Source organism: Ambystoma mexicanum, chromosome 7q, assembly GCF_040938575.1.
Source record: "Ambystoma mexicanum isolate Mex_15411 chromosome 7q, UKY_AmexF1_1, whole genome shotgun sequence".
In the NCBI taxonomy this organism is placed as follows: Eukaryota; Metazoa; Chordata; class Amphibia; order Caudata; family Ambystomatidae; genus Ambystoma; species Ambystoma mexicanum.
In genome coordinates this window covers 227,337,941-227,361,898 of record NC_090941.1, presented here as the reverse complement: position 1 = coordinate 227,361,898, position 23,958 = coordinate 227,337,941, and positions in this window count along the sequence as shown.

Here is a 23,958-nt window from a genome sequence, read left to right as displayed (position 1 = left end):
GGGAGCGGGCTATGTGTATTACGGGGGTTCGCATGAAGTTTTTCATGCGATCGGGCCTGGGGGAGCGGGCTACGTGTATTACAGGGGTTCGCATGAAGTTTTTCACGCGATCGGGCCTGGGGGAGCGGGCTACCACTCAACGTCTGCCTTGCGTGTAGAAGAACGCGTAGCCAACACCCGCTGTGAAGTAATAGCGTGTGAACCCCAACGGCTGGAAAACACACGCACCGCACCCCACGAAAAGCACATACAGAGCAATGTAAAGGCACGTGGGATCTACAAGCCCTGCCAGGGAAACGCCCGTGCGCGAAAAGTCACAGTCGCGCTTACTCACTAAGGGCCTTTGGTCCAATGAAATCGCGTATGCGTGCTGATGCGCTTACGCGCTAAGGGCCTTTCCTCGATTTACACGCAGACGTGCAAGATTTTCACGTGCCAAATCACTCCGTATCAAGCTGGCCACGCGTAAGCACACGGAAGACCACGCTCCTGCCCAAAAGGCCGAATTACTGCCCCCAAGAGCCCCGAGCAGCCTCCCACGAGCCATCTGCTGCTGCCTGCCTGCCTGCCTGCTGCCACCGTGCCCTGTCATTTGGTGCCTGCACATCAGCCATCTGCAGGGGTCGATTTGCTGTGTCCACCCCTTCTGGAACAGAAGACTCCCGACTGGGATACCATCGCTCCACAGCCCAGCCCCAGGACCCAGTTGCCCACCCACTCCTGCCTCTGGGGTTGTCATGTCAGGCACTGCAACATCTGGCACCACTGGCAACCCCCGGCCAGAGACGCAGAGGGGCACCAGCTTCACTGCCACCGAAGTTGGTGTCCTGGTGGAGCAAGTCCTGGGGCAGTATGATGCCCTCTTCGGAAGTAAGCGCGCCAACAATGAAGGACGGACTTGGATCTGGACGGACATCGTGACTGCCATCAACGCAGAGGGGGTGGCAGTCCGTGACTACCAACATGTCAAGAAGCGCTGGGATGACTGCAGTTCCAGGACCCTCTTGAAGGCCCGGCGCCTCGTGGAGGGGGGCCGGGGCCGCATGAGTACCATCCAGATGAGGGTCCTGGAACGCGTAGGCCCAGCGCTCCACGCCCAGATCCTTGAGAGGCAGACCCGTATGGAGTTGAGCGGTAAGTGGCCAAGCATTGCTGTGTGAGACAGGGCATGTCGCAGTGTGCTGGTTGTCTGATACTTGCCTGTATGTGTGACATAGGCCATGTATGCATGTGTGTGTGCAGGGACGTCATGCATGTGAGACCAGTAATGTGTGAACCACACGGTTGGTGCATGTGTTCAAATGCAACATGGGTTGCCCTATGCGGAATGGCCACATGAAAGCATGCCAGTCTCTGTTCCTGGACATGGGTGGGGGTGAGGGATGGGTGCTGATGCCATGTACATGTATGCTGTCCATGTCTGTGTGTCTGACCTGCGTGTCTGTGACTTGTGAATGCCAGGGATGCATGACACATGTCTGTCGCAATGTTCAGGTTCACTGATGCAGCCTAGTCATCCTTGTATCCACTGTGTCTGTGGTGTACGAGGCCAGATGGATGAAACTAGGGTGAAGTGTGTGCATGTGATAGGCATGGCCCATGATGCATGTGAGTTCCAAAACAACATTGTATCTTTCAAGAATCCCTTGGACATGTATGCTAATGTCTATAACATGCGCCATGCCTGTTACCGCATGTGTTTTACCTGCACTGAGCCATGTGTTGTGGAGGGACATGATGGAAGTGATCTTTGACAGTGCCACTCATCTGTTATTGCTTCCTGTCTAGGGGACCATTGTACAGTACCCTGATGCTTGTGTTCTATGTCTCCCTCTACACAGCGCCACATGAAGAAGAGGGCGGAGACAGCTCTGTGGAGCAAAGCAGCGGGGATGCCCCCACGGCTGCAGCGGAAGGGGTGGGTGAGCCCCCACAGGGGCTTGCAACGGCGGAAGATGGGGTGGAGCCATCCAGGTTGGTGGTTTCCACAGAGGACGAGGAGGCCGCTACTGAGGAGCACATGGGGCCTGGTGGGGGCATCCCTGCTGGTGCAAGTGTTGCAGTCCATGGGCAGGGGCAGGAGGCAGCACAGGTCGCCGTGGAGGGGCCTGTGCATGTCACTGTTCCTGACACTGTGACTGCACCACCATGCACCAGCAGGGATGCCCCATCCCAGGCCCGTCCGCAGGTATGGGGGATGTCCATGTCATCTGACTCCCCTCCACCTGCGGACGAGGGGACCCCTGGCCGTATGGAGAAGGTCCTGATTGGTGTCACATTGCGCACAGGTGCAATTTGTGATGAGGTGCGTGCTTCCCGGGAGGAGCATGCACGTCATCACGGAGAGCACCGTGCCCACGTGGTCCAGTTGGGATCGGCCATGTTCGGGGGTTTCCTACATGTGTCGGCCAATCTGGCGACCCTCTCCTCCTCTGTGGAGACTATGCACCAGTCGTTCTCCATGCCGTCTTCCGGCCCAGATGCCACCAGGGCCCCCTGTGGACCTGCCCCGACCAATGCAGCCGGCTCGGTGGGGATCCCATCCCTGCCCCAGTCGGGAGTCGGAGGTCCAGCAGGGGTGGACACACCAGCAACTGGACCCCAGCAGATGGAGGATGTGACGGCATCATCGGGCAGGGCACGTGCACAACGGCGTCGGTGGATTCCATCAGCCTGGATGCTGTCGTGCTGGCACAGGCAGTTGCGTCGGAGGCAGCGGCAGGCTCGACGTGGGAGGCATCATGGCTCGGGGCCATCAACATCAGGGGTGCAGGCATCGGCCGGAGGGCAGGAGAACCCTGGAATGGGAGTGGCTTCCGTGTGGGAGCGGTTGGGCCAGCAGATAGGTGCGGAGCGGCAGCGGGCAGAGGAGGAACGGCTCACAATGGTCAGGGTGGAGAACTCCATGCGGAGGGCGCTGAGGTGGGCTGAGTGCCTCGAGGGTCTTCGCAGGGAGTTGGAGCTGGACACTGCTTTATCCCTGCAAGACCTCGGCGCCAGGGAACATGCCCGCCTCCAAGCCATTGAACAGGAGTTCGATGATGCCCTGGCCCATGACAACATCCAGTGAGCCGTTGGACTAGCCTGCTGCCCTTGTAAATAGTTATGTAGTTAGAGTTAGGTTTCCTTTGTTTTTGCATTTTCTTTGGACCTTTTGGACAATGGGCCTCATTTTTGTATATAGTTTTTTTTTATTAGGTAGTGTTGTTAGATGGGTTTCATTACTTTTGTTGGGATCATAGACCCTGGCTTGTTCACCTGTACATAGTTCACTGTTGGATTTTCTTTTCATTTTACAATTTACCCATGGAGCAATGGCTTTCAATTATAATTTCCCATTGGATTTTCTTTTGTGGACTGTGACTTTGGACACCATTCCTTTGGATTATGATTTTTGGTTTTGCATGTTTTCACGGACATGCTTCTTTTTACTTTTTTTACATTCCCATTTCTGTTAGTTTATTTTTGATTCAATTCATGTTTCCTTTAATACATATTTTTTGATCAAACTTGGATGTGTAGTATCATCTCATTGGTTTCATGCATATCATGATATGGGTTTTGAGATTCACTGACACCAATTGGGTGTATGTGAGGGACATGTGTTCGTTTCCAAACTTGCAATTGGTGTTCTATCATGTTATTGCCATTTCTAAGTGGGTGGATGCAATACTCGGGTGGGTGTTTTGCATTTGGAGGCTGACCATAGGGACCAGGGATCTAGATTGTGATGACATGTTGGCTGGGGAACATGAGTTGGACATGACTTGGGCCTGCTGGCAGGTGCCCCACAGTGCTGGGGGGTGGGGATGCAGCGGAACATGAGTTGGACATGACTGGGGGCCTGCTGGCAGGTGCCCCACAGTGCTGGGGTTGGGGGTGCAGGGGAACATGAGTTGGACATGACTGGGGGCCTGCTGGCATGTGCCCCACAGTGCTGGGGGGTGGGGGTGCAGGGGAACATGAGTTGGACATGACTGGGGGCCTGCTGGCAGGTGCCCCACAGTGCTGGGGGGTGGGGGTGCAGGGGAACATGAGTTGGACATGAATGGGGGCCTGCTGGCAGGTGCCCCACAGTGCTGGGGGGTGGGGGTGCAGGGGAACATGAGTTGGACATGACTGGGGGCCTGCTGGCAGGTGCCCCGCAGTGCTGAGGGGTGGGGGTGCAGGGGAACATGAGTTGGACATGACTGGGGCCCTGCTGGCAGGTGCCCCACAGTGCTGGGGGGTGGGGGTGCAGGGGAACATGAGTGGGGGCCTGGTGGAGGGTGCCCCTGACTGGTGGGGGGTGGGGGTGCAGGGAGACAGGAGTGGGGGCCTGGTGGAGGGTGCCCCTGACTGCTGGGGGGTGGGGGTGCTGGGAGACATGTGTGGGGGCCTGGTGGAGGGTGCCCCGCACTGCTGGGGGGTGGGGGTGCTGAGAGACAGGAGTGGGGGCCTGGTGGAGGGTGCCCCTGACTGGTGGGGGGTGGGGGTGCTGGGAGACAGGAGTGGGGGACTGTTGGAGGGTGCCCCTGACTGCTGGGGGGTGGGGGTGCTGGGAGACATACATTGTTGATCAGTAGTGCAAGGTGACATGTGGCTTGGCTGGGGGGCATGCCCATGGTGGATGGGCTGCCTGCGGGACATGAGCAGGGGTGCAGGGTAGTCCCCCGTGGTGTGGGCTGCCTGCAGGGGCCGTGGAGGTTGTAGAGCGAACACCTGGGAGGACCCACACGGCCAATTCACATGTAGTACTCCCCAGAACCCCTGAAATACATGGACCCTGCTGAAATCGCGTGTGGAACTTCCCGCGCACCCCTGAAATACACGTACCCTGCTGAAATTGCGTGTGGAACTTCCCGCGCACCCCTGAAATACACGTACCCTGCTGAAATCGTGTGTGGAACTTCCCGCGCACCCCTGAAATACACATACCCTGCTGAAATCGTGTTCGGAACTTCCGGCGCACCCCTGAAATACACGTACCCTGATGGAATCGCGTGTGAAACTTCCTGCGCACCCCTGAAATACACGTACCCTGATGGAATCGCATGTGGAACTTCCCGCGCACCCCTGAAATACACGTACCCTGCTGAATTTGCGTGTGAAACTTCCCGCGCACCCCTGAAATACACGTACCCTGATGGAATCGCGTGTGAAACTTCCCGCGCACCCCTGAAATACATGTACCCTGCTGAATTTGCGTGTGAAACTTCCCGCGCACCCCTGAAATACACGTATCCTGATGGAATCGCGTGTGAAACTTCCCGCGCACCCCTGAAATGCACGTACCCAGCTGAAATGACGTGAGGTACTTCCCGCGCACCCCAGTGATACACGTAGCCCGCTTGCCATGCTGGTACAGGGTTAGCGCAGCCCTTTGCGCTGGATTGGGGATTTTGATGGGTTTTCCCTGCGCGAGAGGCGTTCTTGGGGGCGTAACTGGCGCTGCCGCAGGGTCGCTGCGCCACTGTGCGCCACGGCTGGTTTTGGTAGCTGGAATCCATGAATACGCTGTGCGCGGAAATGGGTTTTGGCGCACGCGGCTGGCGAAGGGATTCGCACGCGCACACTGTGCGCCAGCCGCGTGCGCCACTTGTGCGCTAAATTCTATAAATTACCCCCTGTATATCTTTGCCACTGTGCAGTTTCAGGGATTCAGTAAATGATGCAATCGCCAAGCCCTCTGAGGTGTTCTGGATGTTATTACACTGGGACCATATATAACGGTCATCCACCCAAACTCCCCATTTCACAAATTTGGCCACATGGATATATCTTTGATCACATAATGCCGGATGGTGCTTCAGAGTTTCCAATTCCTGTTCCTTCTCACAAAATCGGGAGAAGGAGTCTTCTAAGCCTATCGTTTTCCTGCATAATAGCAAATCCTCGGTTGGCAGAATGTTCAAGCATAGTTTTAAAAGTGTCATCTGATAGCATCCATTTGGGAACTACAAGAGAAGGGGAGAGATAACCCTGTGTCTCTTATGATCCCACTGTAAATGTCTCAAAGAGGGATAGTAGTGGAGTCTATCTATGATGGTAATCCAGTCTCTCTCATATAACAATCGTTTCACCCTATCAGTATTTGTTACCAGCATCTCTCCATCCGTATCAAGATCACACAGTGATCGATTACAGATATCCCGGATTACACCGAAAAATCTATTGCAGTCACAACACGAACCGCACATAGGCACCAATTTACCCAGATCAACATAGAGCGCATTCAACAGAGGGGGCAATGAAACTATGAAATAGGGATAACAATCTCCATCTCACCCAAGCCACGAGAAATGCTTTTCCCAATGTGTATCTGATAGCTGCCATTGGAATATTGGTAGGTAACTTAAGTGTCCGTCTCCACAACCTTCCCTCAAACCTTTCCCAAAATTCAGTGTAGCTCTATCCCTTATATCAATTTTGCCACAACTTTACCCTCATAAAATCAGATCGAGGATTTGATGGAAAAAGTCAACGTTTTTGATCCAGTTTGTCCATTTGATTGGTTAGAGCTAAGGCTTTCTGTTTCAGGAAAGAACTATGTCCACATCCCGAGGGCTCGGCCATTAGGGGGAATCCCAGATAGAGAACATTCGATGTAAACTCTATAGGCACGCCCTGCATGCTCCAATCCTGCCTTTTCCTTCTCTGTTCCCCTTGACAGCACCAAAATGTGGTTCTTCCTAGGATTAACAATCAATCAATGTTCAGATGCGAACATTGCAAACTTATTGATTAAGCATTGATGGCCTACTTTGGTGCATTCAAAAAGCAGGAAATCGTCAGCATACACCAGCCAGGGAATACGCAGTTCTCCCAATTTCTGAGTTACCAAGCCTACTTCTGCCAAATAATCTCCAATGTCAGATACATATAGATTAAAGAGACAGGGGGCAAGAGAACACCCTGCCTCAGGGCTACCCGGGTTTGGATCTGGTGGGTCACATTCCCCTCCAGGTTAAGCCTCAAACAGATTCCTGCATTATCATAAAGGGCCATAATTACGGTCAATAAACCTCCTCAGAGACCCCAATTTGCCAATTTAGCCCACAAATGGCTCCGAATAACATGGCCAAAGGCTGTCAGCAAATCAATCGACGTCACATACATTTCTACACCATATTTCCCCAAGCTGCTTCCTGGAGTGGCCTCATTACCAATCCATTCACATTTGTAGAGTAATCTACTCTAAACCCCCTTCTGTAGTTTATTCAATCGATGTGAGGTGGATATCCACTCACATCGATTATCTTTATCTTCTTCTGATGTGCACCACTTTCATTCAACCCAGTGCTAGCTGGACTGATGGCAGATATGCAAGGTTTTCACAGACAAATAGCATTGTTCTACAAGGTGCAATTATGTGTTTCCCCACGGAATAGCAATAAAAGGATGTTAGTTCAATTTCATGAACTTATTTCAGAATTTAAGAAAAGTGTGTTGATTGCATTGTTGCATAGAAAATAGAGGACACATACATGTACATAACAAACAAACAAATACAAACACATACACAAGAAATTATAATCTGTAGGAATGATCGAATCTAAAATAACACATTCATGATTGATAAATTAACCAATGAAGATGATTGTCAAGAGTATACAAGACAGAATTTTAGAAACACAATTTGTCATCTTCCTATCTGTCTCCCCTCTCCATGTAGATATGTCATCTAGGTCTCCTTGTTCATAGAGAAGCGTAAGACACAGTGTACAGCCTAGCTAAAGTCTGACCTCTAATGTTTGGTTTGCAAAATACTGTATAGTCACTTCATTGCTATTGCAAAGGTTGTGTATGTACAAGAATCAACATAGATTGCATGTATTTCTTTTATTTTTCAAAGCAGTTATAGAACAACAAATTAGTTCAAAATTTCTTAATGAAGGAGAGAGTGGCAAATGGAAAAAGGGCAGCGTAAGATACAGTGTACATGTTTAAGGAACTCTATTAATGGTCTTGTAAATTACAAATACCAAAGTCAATTCCATTCCATATTGTTTTTTGAGGGGATGTTGTGTTATATGGCAATAGAGGCCAGGGATAATAAAACAAATAAAAAATACAAAACAATCTTTGTTCAAATCAAGCTAAAATAAACAAGCTTTAGCTAAAGGCAACTATACTTGTGGATTTAGTACCTTATATTTAGATCAAACTGAAGGGTATCGCATGGAAAACAGGCTTTTAAAAATGGCCTCTAGACATTGGACCTATATTGGTGATCTGTGCTCTAACCACCAGCACTGCCAGTATAAAGGTAACCATATGAGGAAGTAACTAAGTAGGATGTTGGGTGAGATTTATCAACGTGGGCAATGCAGATCACTTGCATAATTACAATGATCCTTTATTCTATGAGCCATCTAGTGCTTTGGAGAGGGCTATAACCACGGTTACGAGATATAGTCAACTGGAATGTGTTCCCCATATGTGGGTGTATGCCTAAGCGCATTGACGTGTTCGAGGCTAAATTATTGACCAATTGCACGCTTTAATGAGAAGACGTGCCTGCACATGGCCGTAGCTGCGCCTAGGAAAGGCCCAATCACATTAAAAGTTGCATTTACATGGATTTGTACCTGGTTTCGACAGCCAATCAGATCCCAGGCTCCAGTTACCCGCCTAGCCGCATCAACAAATGGGCAAATCACATCCTGTGGTATATTGACGTGGCTACGCCAATGCCATGTGACAAAATCTGTGCATTCAAAATTACCCAATCGGACATTGTACTTCATCAACGCAGCTACTCTTCTTCATGCATGTTGCACCAGGCAATCAGATCACACGCTGTGGATGCATGGCTACACATGACTCCTGGCCGCATCAACAAATGGACCAATCACACATTGCGATGTATTGATGCGGCTACCCCCATGCATGTGATGATATCCGTGCATGTGAAATGACCCAATCGGACGTGCTTCATCGACATGGCTACGCATCTTTGTGGCTGTTGTGCCAGCCAATAAGATTGCGTGCTGTGGTTGCGCATCTACAGATGCATCCAGACCACGTCAATGAACAAGCCACTCACATTTAGTGATCTATTGATGCAGCTACACCCATGTCATGTGACAAAATCTGTGCGTGCAAAATTACCCAATATGACACTGTGCTACACGTCTTTGCGCGTGGTGTGGCAGCCAATTAGAATGCATGCACCAGTTATGCACCTACACATAACTCGCATCTGTGCCAATAAACAAACCAATCACACGCTGCAGTGCCTCAACGCGGCTACACCAATGCCATATGATGAAATCCACACATTCAGAATGGCCCAATTGGACATCATGATTCTTTGACACGGGTACGCATCTGCATGCCTGTTGTGCCAGCCAAACGGATAACGTGTTGCGATTGCGCTTCTACACTTGACTCCTATCCATGTCAACAGATGGCCCAATCACACACTGTGATATATGGATGCGGTTACGCCAACGCTGCATGACAGGATTTACACTAGCAAAGGTGACCAATCAGGGTGGATAGTGGAGCGTAGCTGTGAATAATAACCACACTGACAAAAATAAAGTTTATATTGATCATTGTTATCAGTGCTTGTTAGTGAAAGGTCATCCAAGTAACTGCAAGAGCTGTTGGTACCACAACCCTTTAATTCTTCCTCCATTTTACCCAGTTTTAACCTATTCCTCTTTTCCCTTGTCTTGTGATTTGTTCAGATTTTTTATTTGTTACTTTACTTTTATTTCACTATTTCATTTTTTGTGGCTTTGTCTTCTTTCACATTTTCCTCCCCAGTTGGACATTTCAACATGTCTAACCATGATAGCAGCAGCAGCGATGATGATGTCATCTGGGTCCCCAATCCATCACCACCCAGGAAGAAAGCCGCATGAATATAAACCCCTGAAGATGGTTGGATATATTTCCAGGTGAAGGAACACTGCTCTCAAATGGAGGCAGAGGATGTATAGTGAACATTGTGCAAGAAGACTCTAAGATGTGGACCGTCAAATGTTCCATAGCAAAGACTTGGAAAATCTGTGATGATAAATCATCTGGCGCAAGTGTATTGGGATGATTTGGATGACACATATAAGGAATTTGATGAACACCACAAAATTAAAATGCATGGAGCTCATGCATTACATGCACGGAAGTCAGCAACACCTCCATCTTCTGCATTCACCAGTGGGGTGCCACTGACACTGAATGAACCCTCAACTTCTTCAGCAGTGTCAATTTCACGTGTTCCAATTTTACCGGCTCCCAATGTTTCATTTATGAGATTCATGTGTTCTCTATGCCATAGCTAGGGCCCATTAATGTTAGACTACAGTTGACACGGTCGAAGGCAGTGGCACTTGGCTAGTATTGTGTTGAAGACCGTGGCTAGTGGCTGCTTAGTGTATATAATATACAGTGGGCATGACTGAAGGCCATAGATAAAGGCTGGTTAGTGTTGTATAATACACAGTGGGCATGTCTGATGTACATAATTTATGGCATGTTAGTATTTTAAAATATACAGTGGACATGACCAAAATATGCACACTGCTAGTGGCCCATTTATATATTTGAATAAATTGTGAGCATAGCCAAAGATTGTGGCCACTGGCCAGTATTGTTCTAAAACCCATGGCTAGTAGGTGATTAGTGTATGTAATATACAGTGGACACAGCTGAAAGCAAAACAAAGTTGTAGCCACTGGAGAAGGCCAACATCTACGGTTGGTAGCCTGTTAGTGTTTAAAAATATACAGTGCACGTGGGTGAAGTCTGTGGCAAGTGACATGACTGAAGGACATGATTAGTAACCATTAATGTGTTAAAATATATTTAGCCATGCACACTGACCATGGCTGAATGCCACCCTTAATGCCGGTTACAGTTGTAATGTAATTAGTGATGTCACCTGTGATGTCATCTGTGATATCATCATTGTGGTTATAGGCTCTGCTACAAGTGGTGCAAAGTTAAGGTGGCTTTAGCTGAATTTCAGAGGGTTTGTAGTGTTATGTTCTCACTTTGACATCCCTGCAACTAAGGTTTTTTCCTTGAATTTCAAGGGTTTTGTTATTCCATAGATTTTTACAATGCTTCCAGACCACTGGCATGGTCTTCGGCCATTGTCCATTTTAAAACACTACCAGACTACTTCGGCCATGGCTGGTGGGCACGGCCGAACAGTATCAAACCACTAGTCACGGCCTTTGGCCATGGCCGGTGGGCATGGCCACTCTGTATTTTAAAACACATGCAACCCATCGCTCACAGACATTCATCAATCACAAACTGATTTTGTCTGTTTTGTCAATGGTATTGTTATGTATGAAAGTTTGCAGGCTTTGAGCACTCACAATGTTTTTAGGCAATGTGCAGTGAGATTAACTTATTTGCCATGCTCCACAAACTTTGGTTAAGCAGCGTGCTCCAAGACCCTTGATATATAGCCGGTCACTTGACGACTGCTGTGATACATCCCACGACCCCAACTAACCACATTTAGGAAGCACGGAAACAGGAAACAATGACTGGCTGCAAGAATACCCTATGGCCAAGTACTTCTGCACCCATAGCGAAAATCAAAAGCTGGCACCCATGAATATATGCACAGTTAGTCAACATATATATTAAAGTGAAATTTACAAATGTAGTTCATTTAACCTTCTCTTTAGAAGAAAGTGTGCAAGGCAAAATAGCATTGGACATTTGAAAAAAGTAATCTACACTATAAAAATAACATGAGAGAGGAAATATTGCAATAAATATGCTGGCAAAATATAAAAGGTGCTCACCTTTTAAACCCAGCAATCTGTTGTGGAATATTCCCTGGTAAACAAAGTCCCAATACGAAACAAGTGCTTGTGGTCTTGTGGGTAAGTGTCTGCACTGGGAACATGACAACCTGAGGAAAATCCTGGTAGCCAAATACTTGAGCAAGCTTGATAACCTCAAATGAACCCAATGTGTTGCGTCCTCCCTCTGATTAACAGTTAGGCTCTTCACCCACATGTGTCCCTTACTTGTGCCCTGGAAAACAGCCACAATCAGGGCACAATAACTGCACCAGTGTCCAGGATTACAAAGTATCTGAAACACAGTGGGCAAATACTCAGAACGTACTTGCACTCTCAGCAATTCCCCTCCTCACCCCCATGTCTGGCTTTCAACAACACTCTGCTTTATAAAGCTAACTTGAAAAGTACACCTAACATAGTGTTATTTAAATGTATAAATCTTTAAAGAACTATGTTAGGCAAAAAGTGTAGAATTGTGGCATTATTCCCTCCATCTTGACTGTGAGACTACAAATACCAGAATGCAATTCAGTAAAAGGCAAACAAATTGTCTCTGAGGGCAAACCTTTCAAGGACTGACAGTAGCATGATTTTAAATAAATAAATAATGGGGACGCTGCTGTGAATTATGCAATATTTAAAAATAAGAAAACACACAGCATTCGCAACTGTGGATTGCCTCCCATCCATGCAGCCTTCTTAGTTTCAAAACGAGGAAGGATCCAGCCCCCTTGGGCCATGTTTCTCTAAGTGGTCTTGTAAATTGGGTTCATTCATTAAGCAACATGGCCTTTGGTGGCTGACTCCTTCCTTGCTTTGAAGCTGAGCAGGGTTTGTCCCAGTTACTGCAGGGATGGGACACTGACTGTTGCTGTAAAAATATATATTTTTTCAATTATTGACTGGGAGACTACAAATACCAGAATGCAATTCAGCAAATGGCAAAAATGGTCAGTGAGTGCAAAACTTTAAAGAACTGATTTAAAGAAATGTGGATGCCCATTTGTTCACCCATCCATGCAGTAACCGGAACTGACTCAGCTTAGCTTCTTGCAACTTTGGCTCATTTATTGGGCAGCACAGCCTGAGGAGGCTGGCCCATTCCTCCCTTTGAAGCCAAGCAGTTTCTATCCTGGGTACTGCATGGATGGGAGACCTGGATGGAAATTGTGTCACTGTCTATGGCTGTGATTTTTCACCCCCGACATCACTATAGCTGTAAACAAATCTTTCAAATAAAAAGAAAACTGTAACTGCTGGAACAGAACTACACGTACCCTCGGCTATCCGTAGTCCTTTATAGCCTCGAATATAGCCACACAATTGGAAAAATGGCCACCTCAAAACTACTTTCCTGCCTCCCAGACCATCACAAAGTGCCCCCTCACCATTGCCAGCTCCCCCCACTGCCCAGATGGCCTCCTCACCTACCGTGACTTCATCCCTTTCCCCCACAACGCATGCTGTTTCTGTGACCCAGTTTGACTGAGATGTCAGCTATCTGAGGCTACAGCAAGCTTTGCGTTTCAAACTCAGTCACTAGACCCCCTCCAACTCCAGAATTTCAATTGGTGCCCTCTAGTGACCCCCTACCTCTAGCCTGATGGCATGTGCATGTTTTTTTTAACCTGAAAACAGCTTTATAGCTTTTTTCCTGTGTTTCATTTTCCCATATCCTCGGCTACAACCTTGGATATCTCTCGCACATATGATCCTGCAAAGTACAATAGGAAATATAACAACATTTTTGAGAATTGGGTACCTCCTTCTCTGTCAAATATTTAAATAACTACCACATTAATTACCCCTAATGGATTGCAAGTTAATGTTTCATGCCAAAGTTGTTTTGAACCTGGTCCAAATCCATGCAGCGGTTTGGGCTGTGCGCTTTGGCAAAGGTTGACCTTGTTTGTCAACGGGAAAAGGAATTGGAAGTAGGCTGCACATTTGGGGGAAACAAATGGTGTCTTCTTAATAACATTCTTATTTATTAATGTATCTTTGTGAACCTTTGCAGTCTGTGGGGCCGTGAGTACCTAATCACTTTCAAAATTTCGGTCCAATCTGTTACTCAAATCAAAAGTTATTACCAATAGAATTTTGAAGGGTTCCTATGGTAGTCTGACTCACCTTAACTATCGGGCAGCTGTCGTCGCCCTATATTTAACTGAAGCCACCTTAACAGTGCGCCCCCTGTTGCACTGCCTATGACCACAATGATGACATCACATATGATATCACTGACGACATCACAAATTACATGTTTTATCAGATCACTGTTCACATCACAGATTGCATCACTGGTGACAACAGTAGTTACATTGTATGCAACAATTTTCTTCTTCACTATATCTTGAATGTGTGAATTTTCCTTATGTTATCCAAGTAGACATTTTAAAGTAAAATTGGTACCTGGCGAAGGACAATCAAACTGATACAAACAATCTGATTGGCTCTTGCCAGTTCCTTAGCAGCCTAACAAAGCACTGGTTGTCGCCATGTCCCACAGTGTTCCATCAGTGAGTGGCTGCCATACAAATGGAGAAGGGACATGTCTTCCTTTCCATGTCAGCCATTTACTTGTTTTAATCTGCTTAATTGCAACCCAATTGTGGCATATGCAGCATATTACCTTCATAACACATACATTGGTTGCTGGTAATATAGCAACATGTGGAATTGAAGCATCAGCTGCAGAAATTGAGGGTTGGCTGTCTGTTGGTCGTGTCCCACTGTTGGATGCAGTTGCTGGAGGTGGTGCTGATTCTCTGCAACATAAAACATGAGTCCCATGCATTTTTATTTTCTGGTGCTCACATGATTTACAGTACTCGTCATCCAAATTGTTCTCACCAGATGGTTTATTTGGACTGATGTTCCCACGCGTTCAAAGAGAATGTTTGAATGCACACGTCTCAGTATTATTTTTGCACACTGTGCATTGGACATCCTGTGTTCTGTACTTTGAAGTAACGCCAACTATCTGTGATGGACTTCATTGCATTTGCTTTCTTCTGGGGTGGGGATGGATTGGGGACCCATACAACATCATAATCACTGCTGCTTTGGTTGTCAAGCATGTTTAAATGTCTAACAGGAGAGGAAAATATAAAACAATGCAAATTTCAAGACTAAAAAGACAATACAACAAAAACATATGTTCACAGTAGTCATCATGTACAGTTTTCCTGTGGACCCGTACCATATGGTTTATTACAAGGACTGATAGTAATGAGCAATAAAAAGTTAGTTACTTTAGCTATGGTGATAACTCGTGGATATGCAATCTTGTGTGTCCTGATTGGTCATGGGTAGTGTTTCTAGCTGTGTCACTGTTTCCACTTCAAATAAAGCTCCAAATGTTTACTGACACTTAAGAAAAGTGAATAATGACAATTAAGCTGGTATTCAGTTATTTATCATCACCGATGTTTGTAAAATTTAGGATGGAACATTGGAATTGCCACATCTTCTGCCTCTTTTATGGAAAATTGTTGTTTCACTCGAAAATACTTCCAACTGTCCACTGTGGTCTTCATCCCTGTAGTTCAAAGCTTTCCAAATGGTGTGCCGCAACACATTACTGTGTCAGTGGCAGTATGTAGGGGTTTTGCATGAAATGGAGAAAATTGTCTGGAAGGTAACCACATAGCTATGTTAGTCACATTTGCTTCCCTCTGCCCCTGCCCCACAACTTACTAAAACAGCTAATTTTGAAGCTAATGTTAAAACAACAAGGCTTAGCTGCTTTAACATCATGTGCTGTCTTGACATAGGACACACATGATTGTCGGTGTTGGAGCGATAAAGAGAAACCTAAAAGCTAAAAAAACGAATTCCGGAGCTGTCAGCCTCAGAGATGGCAGATTAGGTGCTGGGCTCCAGTACCTGCTGAATACTTATCCTAGAGATTAAAGATGACTGAGAATCCTGATTCTGCTGCTGAAGCTACCCAACCTGCTAAAAGGCAAAAAGGGGAGGAAGAGAAGAGAGAGGACAAGCTGCTGGATCTACTCACAAAAGTAACTTTGGATATTGCAGATATCAAAGCAAAACTGACAAATGCAGAGGAGAAATATTTGGACCTCTCTACTAAGGTGATTGCTGTGGAGGATCATCTCAGTTCAGTTGATGACAAAACATTACATCTGGCTGATCAAGTAAGACAATTAGAAATTAATAATGAGAAGTTACTACTTAAACTATCAGAGCAAGAATATTTCTCAAGGAGAAATAACATAAGGATAGCTGGATTTCCAGAAAATGTGGAAAGGGAGAACCCAGTTTCATTTCTGGAAAAGGTGCTGATTTCAATGTTGCACTTAGACCCCAAAATGTCACTGGTTATTGAAAGGGCACAAAGGTCTTTGGCCCCAAAACCTTCCTTGGGTCAGCGTCCCAGGCATTTCTTTGTTAAATTTCTAAGGTTCCCTACCAAAAAACTGATGCTGCGGAAATCTTGTGAAGTTCGTGATTTGGTATGGGGTGGGAACAAAATAATGATATTTGCAGACTTGAGTAGAGATGTAATGGAAAAGAGAAAATGCTTTGCCAAAGCAAAGGAAAAAAGCAAGGCTTAAAAGTACTATATGATTTACCCAGCAATTTTTCGGGTGATTGTGCAGGGACAACTCCACTCATTTGCTGAGCAGATGAGTGCAGAAGTTTTCCTGACTGATCTAGATGTGGAGCCTATGGAAGCAGTGTCTACTTCTGCCCCTGTTTCCACCTCTCAAAAGCAACAAATCAAGAAGAAAAGATAACTTGTGTTTAATGCTACTTCAAGAATATACAACATTGGTTTGGTTTCTGTTTTTTTTTCCTTATTTAAATTTTTTGTTTATTTGTTAGATATACAGCTCGCTGTATTAAAAGAAAAAGAAAATGGTTCGTAAATGTCGTTATTGCGAACGTGTTAACTTTTGACTGTTATCTCGTGACTACAAAGACGGAGGATTGCATCAAAGGAAAGAACCCAGCGCGTGCGTGCATCTGCTGCGTGTGCACATTTACGTGATTGAAGGAAGAATAACACTTGTCGGGACTGCCTCTCACCTCGTCTGAATGGGAATATAATGCAAAAGGTGGGGGTGATGTGCTGAGAATGGTGAAGATAATACTGGCCTGTGGTGAGGATAGCGGATATTCGTGAGGTGAGAGGGGTCAGTTGTGTTGATTCGGAATAAACACAGTGCCTCCAGTGGCTTTGCTCGTATTCAGATCTCCGGCTTTTCTGACTGCATCGGCCGGTTCGACTGTTATTGGATATTGTTCTTGCCTTGTCTTGGTGATAATGGTGTACCCCCTTAGTGTCCAAATGTCATAACAACACTTGCATTACTGAAAGATACCTGCAATTGAAAAAAGGAAATGGAATTCCAACGGTCCATATTTCGGTAAAACAAAAGGGGACTGTTTATTGGAAGAGCACGTAATCAGCATGCATATGGTCATAAACAAAAGGAACTTAGAAGTGGCTTCACCGGTTAATGGATGTACACGAACATGTGAAACTTTGCATCTGAAATGTTTTGAAAAAATGGGGCATTGCATGCATGTTTGCAGAAATCAACACTGGTGAACACTTGGGAAGTGTACTGCATTCAGCAATTGCCTAAACGTTTTATGAAGATGTAATTTAAAGATGAGAGCAAAATAAGGAATGAGTTAAAAAGATTGTTTTATGTACTTGTTGGTGGCTGATTTGCGCAGACCATTGTTTTCATTATGCTAACAGCTCATACGTTAGTTCCTTTTTTCCTACCAATTGATCATTTAGTGCTTAGTGTTAAAACAGTTATTGGAAATAAAGAAAAGTTTGGTTATGGAATGCTGGCTAAATATATTGAAGATGGGAAGGGGGATACACAGAGATTATTCAACATTGTTTTTAGTACATTACATGTGAATTAGTTAAATTGATAGGATGTTAAAACCAGATAAGCCCGTCATGCTAAGATGATAATACATGAATGGAGTTAATTATGATAACGGCAGACCTCTTCAGATCAGTAATATGCAGTGCACTTGTGTATTTGAGAGCTTTTGGTTGCACGCTGAGATATGAATGTGCAAGCTACTGATCGTAATTGAGTGGGGGTTGGTCATTTGGTAGGGATTAGAATATCGATTTATTAGAGTTGTGTTTATTATTATTATTAGTAAATACTTTCATCATTTCTGTGGGCCTGGAACATGTGGGATTGTTAATACAGTCTTCTGAATTTTTGATTACTATGAGGTATTGGGATTGAGGGGCGGGAATGCAAGGAAGGATGGTGGCGTTGGTCTAAGTGAGGTATTGCATAGTAATTGGAGGTGTTCAAATACGTTCTAATTATTGAGCTAGGGTAGTTTGTATTGAATATGTATTTTAGTAGGGATTACTTAGTTAGGAGTTCTGATATAGATGATGAAATGTTTAAAGGAAAGAACGCAATAATATATTGTTGGGTATAGGATTCTGGACGATGGTTAGGAATGAGTTAAATTGTGTATATTAAAATAATTTGTTGAAGTCCATGAGACATTGGATTTTGTTCAATCAATATTTATGCTTTATGTTTATATGTTGTCTTTTGTTGTCTTTGTTTGGGAGTAGGGAGTACTTGTATTTAAGCATCCCAAAGACTGGGTGTGTTATAAGGATGAATGTATACTGGTGGTAAATTGAAAGGAGTTCAAATACATGAAGCTGGTTTATGATTGAGATGAACCCATTTTTAATGTGTACCTGGAATGTGAAAAGGTTGAATTGCTTGAGAAAAAGGAAGAAAGTGATGTCGAAACTTTAGCGAGATAAAATTGAAGTGGCTCTCTTGCAGGAAACACACTTAGCGGATGCTACCGGGAACCTATTGACCAATGTAAAATATACAAATGTAATACTGAATTGCTACACGTCTAATTCTAGGGGAGTAGGGATCACGTTGAGAAAAGGTTTAAATGGAAGTATTGACAAAGTAAGTATGGATAGTGAGGGACATATTATCTTGATTGATTTGAAGTACGAGGGCAAAATATTAGCAATTGGGTCTGTATATGGTCCATGTGAAGGAGGGGGGACGTTTTTTGATACACTGAAAGAGATGTTGCGAGACATGAGAGGGGAATCGGTCATCCTTGGGGGTGATTTCAATTGTGTAATAGATCCTAACATGGATAGGTCTTCAACATGTGGTTTTACGGGGCAGAAATCAAGTAAAGAGTTCCGAGATTTTAAGGACATTTTTGACCTGGTTGATGTTTGAAGGAATCTACATTGGATGGATAGGGAATTCTCATTTCACTTGCCGGTGCATAATTTGCACTCTATGCTCGATTATATACTTATGTCAGATAAACTAGCTGAGACAGTTCTGGAGGCGAAAATAGGGGAATAGCATCTTTCAGACCATTCTATGGTAATAACAAGGTTGTCCATCACCCCAGAGAGAAGAGGTATTTATAGATGGAGGCTGAAACCGTTTGTGCTGAAAAAGAAAGATTTTTAGTAGACTTAAAAATGTTTATACCTAATTATTTTCAGGAACAGTATGACAGTATGGTAGTATGGGATTCCTTTAAGGCTTCTATTAGGGGGGAATGAATGAACAGGACTGCTAGGGTGCAAAGGGATGGGGAAACTATACTGAAGGAAGTAGAAGAGGAACTAGGGAATCTGAAAAGTAAATATATGTTGACAAATGATGAGAATTTAAAAGTTAAGATAGTGAGTGTTAAGGAAAGCCTGAAATGTGAGTTGAATTCACGGGTTGAAAAGGGATTATATTATATGGAACTGAAATATTGGGAAGGAGGAGATCGTGGGGGTAATGTATTAGCTAATAGATTAAAGAGTCCTGTACTGCAGATGGGGTTCAAAGGCTTACGCCCAAACTCACCCTGACTGTTCTAAAAAACACTAGATCTTCAAAGCGTAATGTCACCACACAGTCAAGGCACAAATTGGAACTTTGACGAGCCAATTGAGGGGTAAAGATGTTTAGTTCATATTTAGTAAGTAAGTGTAATGAAACATACTTGTGCTGACAGGCTAACAGGCTCCACAGGCCCTGCAACTGAATACAGCCAAACACTTCTGCAAACTTCCCTACATTTCACATAACACATAGTTATTTGAAGGCACAATGTCCAGCACACTTAAAGGTGAAGCTCCTTAGTTCACAGTGAAACCAAATGCAAACAGATGACGATGTATCAGTGCTCAGCACCAAACAATGGTCCTTCACAGCAAACAGCCAAACACTTCTGCACACTTCGCCTGGCACGTAGGTATTTGAAGGTACAATGTCCAGCCCTCTGAATGGTGCAGCTCCTTAGTTCAAAGTGATACCACATGCAAACAGATGATGATGTATCAGTGCTCACCGCCAAACAACAATCCTTCATAGCGAACAGCCAATCACTTCTGCACACTTTGCTACACTTCACTTAGCACGTAGGTATTTGAAGGCACAATGTCCAGCCCTCATAAAGGTGCAGCTCTTTAGTTCAAGCGATACCAAATGCAAACAGATGATGTATCAGTGCTCAGCAGCAATGTTTTTTCGCAGCAAACAGCCAAACATTTCTGCACATTTCCTTAATTAGCTCAAATTGCACCAGAAAAATATGTTCTATTTCTTTTTTACATAATAGGAGTGTACACAACTAATAAAATTCCTATATTCTTTTTGAGTGTATCTTTAAAAATAGAACCAATCACACATATTGTTCATGAAATTAAACACTCGGTTTCAAAAAACAACAAATATCAAATGAAGACAATATATTTTCTCTTATAGATAACCACATAGTAACACATTCCAGCATAAAACCCTTTTTAAAGCAGACACATTTTCAGATCAGCCCAAAAAAGCTCTTTAGTAAACACCACAAGCGATTATAAGAGCATTGTAAATAAATCACAAGTGTACTGCTCTGTGATTATTCTTTTATTTTGAGTGAAGGAAGTTTACTTGGTCATTCTATATCCTGCACCTCACTGAAATACATTTTATTTCCAAAAAAAACAACTTCCAATAATTGTTCTCACGCATTTTCTACATAAACAGCTGTACTACTTCACTGCTAACAAATACAGTAAGATACAAAATAATACCACAAAGCCCCATTATCAACATATTATCAAATAAAACCTTCAACAAAACAGCGACAAAAAACTGATACATGCCAATAATATTTTGTCACAAGTAACATGAACTGAACCATGAGCACTGTGTGAGTTTGCCAGTCAAAATGAGAAAAGTAGACAAAATGGAGGGTTTTATACTTTCCAAAATCAAAAGCAGAAAAAGAAGACCATATTGTAAGGAAACTACTAATATGGCTACACATTTTCACTGCAAACTATCTGAAAAAAGTACAGATTTACAACATTCACAAAAGCCAATTACAAATACAGAAACACATACAAAACCCGGCCCTGCATCTCTCGTAGCTGCGGCTATTCAATGTGGTTACAAATCTTGCCTTGTAGCCGCGGCTACATGTACATTTTCCACAAACAAGCACAAATAAAATTTGGAGCTGTATCATCCACATAAAAATATGATTATTGCCTGTTCAAATACCCGTAGCTAAGACAGTTCCATAAACACTCGACATGCCATTTGCTACAGTGTAGCTGCGGCTGCACAGGCTGCCAATTTTACCCGGCTACTGGGAAGCCACGGGTAAACAATACACCAATCCTCAATACCCCAATCACTCTCTTTTTTGCATAGCCATTGTTATAAGACTTTTTTGCTTTAAATCTGAGTATGAATTGGGAATAACAGAAGAATCAGTAGTGATTCAATGGATGTTAAAAGGTGTCACTACAGTATATGACTGCTCATGGAGTTATGTAAAGTGTATGTTGAAAAAGAAAGCACAGTATACAGAGTAGTTAGGATACAGAACATGGGGCTAACTTGGCTGCTTGGAAACAAGTTCATATACATTAGTATCCTTCGATCTATAACAAAAGAAAACACAATTAGTTAAAGAACACACTACATGAGAAACAATGAAAAATATGTTTTGACCCTCATGTATAGTGCAATATATACACAATGGTCCTCATTACAAGTATGGCGGTAAGGTAACAATGGTGCCGGTAGCGCTACCAGCACTGTTGCTACCATACCGCCATACTTCGAGCTGCGCTTGTGGGTGCCTGTCAGCCCGCCAGGTCTGACCTGGCGGGCAGAGCAGCACCCGTGAGCACAGCAAGTTGGATGCACCGGCACCGTTGTAAACACTGCCGGTGCATCCGGTTCCGGCACCCGCAAAAGGGCGCCAGCGGGGTTGGAATACCCTGTTACTTGCCCACTCGCGGGTGGCAGACCCGGTTGCGTGTTTGAAGGTAACCTTGCCGGTTTTACCGGCAAGGCTACCTCCAACTTCGTAATGAAGCCCAATGTAGGATACAACAAACTGTCCTCTTTGCATATACTAATCATTGGGTCATTAGGAAAGAAAATCTAACTTGGATTAAAAAAAATAATAATTCTGGATGGTCTGCCCCATACTGTGCTTTGGCCTTTTTTGGCTTACATGTAGTATTCCCTACTCACTGGAGCTGCGAGCAGTGGTTGTGCAGAATCAACCTCCACACATTAAAGGTGCATCCAACAACAAAGTCTTGAAACACCTACAGCACTGACGTTCACAGTTTGAAGAGTCATCGGAAATGCTAGAGAGGTTCAGAAAGGCTCAGAAAGTAGGCTTTTGATGAAGGGTCTAGGGATGTGCTGCTCCCATCTCCAGCAGTACCACCTGGATGAGCGAGAGGCCTTTCCAGGATCTTTTCTTTCTAATGCAAATGCATCTGCTGGAAGTCTTCATCCACTTGTCACAATTTTTTGTGCACCAACATGTGTTTTGAATTAGAACAGGAGGGACTGGGGTGGAATAAGTACACCTGGAGAACCATGGACAGAAATCAATCATACAGGAAGAAACACAAGTACTTTAAAAACAAATGTGTTCCAATGTTTCAGTGATTAGAGTAATGTGCTGGCTATGCCACAATTGGCTTCTCCCAGGAGATGCCACACTAGCTCATTGAGAAACATGCTGAACAAGAAAGGATGGGGTAGGTTAAGCAAACTTGGAGTACATGGGAAACAAAAGTCACACAGATAGAAACAGTACCCATGACCAATCAGGACCAATCAGGACACCCGAGATTCCATAGACGAGATATCTATGACCCCCGCACAAATAACTTTATATTCATCATTGCAAACACTCCTTTTTAGTGAACTATGTTCCATCCCAAAGCTTAGGAACATCAGTACTGATCAACTATCAGTTACAGGTGCACTAGGAACATGAATGTAGAAAAGCAATACCTCCTCCACCACAACCTCCATCAGATCAATTCATAGAATTTCACGCACAAGTGGCGCATGCGGCTGGCACACAGTGTGTGCGTGCAAATGTCTGCGACAGCCGCGTGTGCTAAAATCGATTTCCAAAACCAGCTGTGGCACAGAGTGGCGCAGCGACCCTGCAGCAGCGCCAATTACGCCCCCAAGAACGCCCTTGCGCAAGGAAAAGCCATCAAAATCGCCAATCCAGCGCAAAGGGCTGTGCTAACCCTGGACCAGTTTACAGGGCTGCCAAACAGCAAATGCCTAGCGGGGACGGTGTATTACGGGGGTTCGCGTGAAGTTTCACATGCGAAAGGGCCTGTGCGAGTGGAGTACGTGTATAACTGGGGTTCACGTGAAGTTTCACACGCGAATGGAGAAGGGTACGTGTATTCGGAAGTGCGCAGGAAGTTTCACACGTGAAAAGGCCTGTGCGAAGGGAGTACGTGTATTCCTGGGGTTTGCGGGAAGTCTCACACGCGATTTTAGCAGGGTACATGTATTTCGGGGGTGCGCAGGAAGTTATACATGCGAAAGGGCCTGTGCGAGTGGGGTATGTGTATAACTGGGGTTCATAGGAAGTTTCACACGCGATTGGAGCAGGGTACGTGTATTAAAGGGGTTCACGGGAAGTCTCACACGCGATTGGAGCAGGGTACGTGTATAACTGGGGTTCGCGGGAAGTTTCACATGCGTTTGGAGCAGGGTACGTGTATTATGGGGGTTCGCGGGAAGTCTCACACGCGATTGGAGCAGGGTACGTGTATTACGGGGGTTTGCGGGAAGTTTCACACGCGAAAGGGCCTGTGCGAGTGGGGTGTGTGTATAACTGGGGT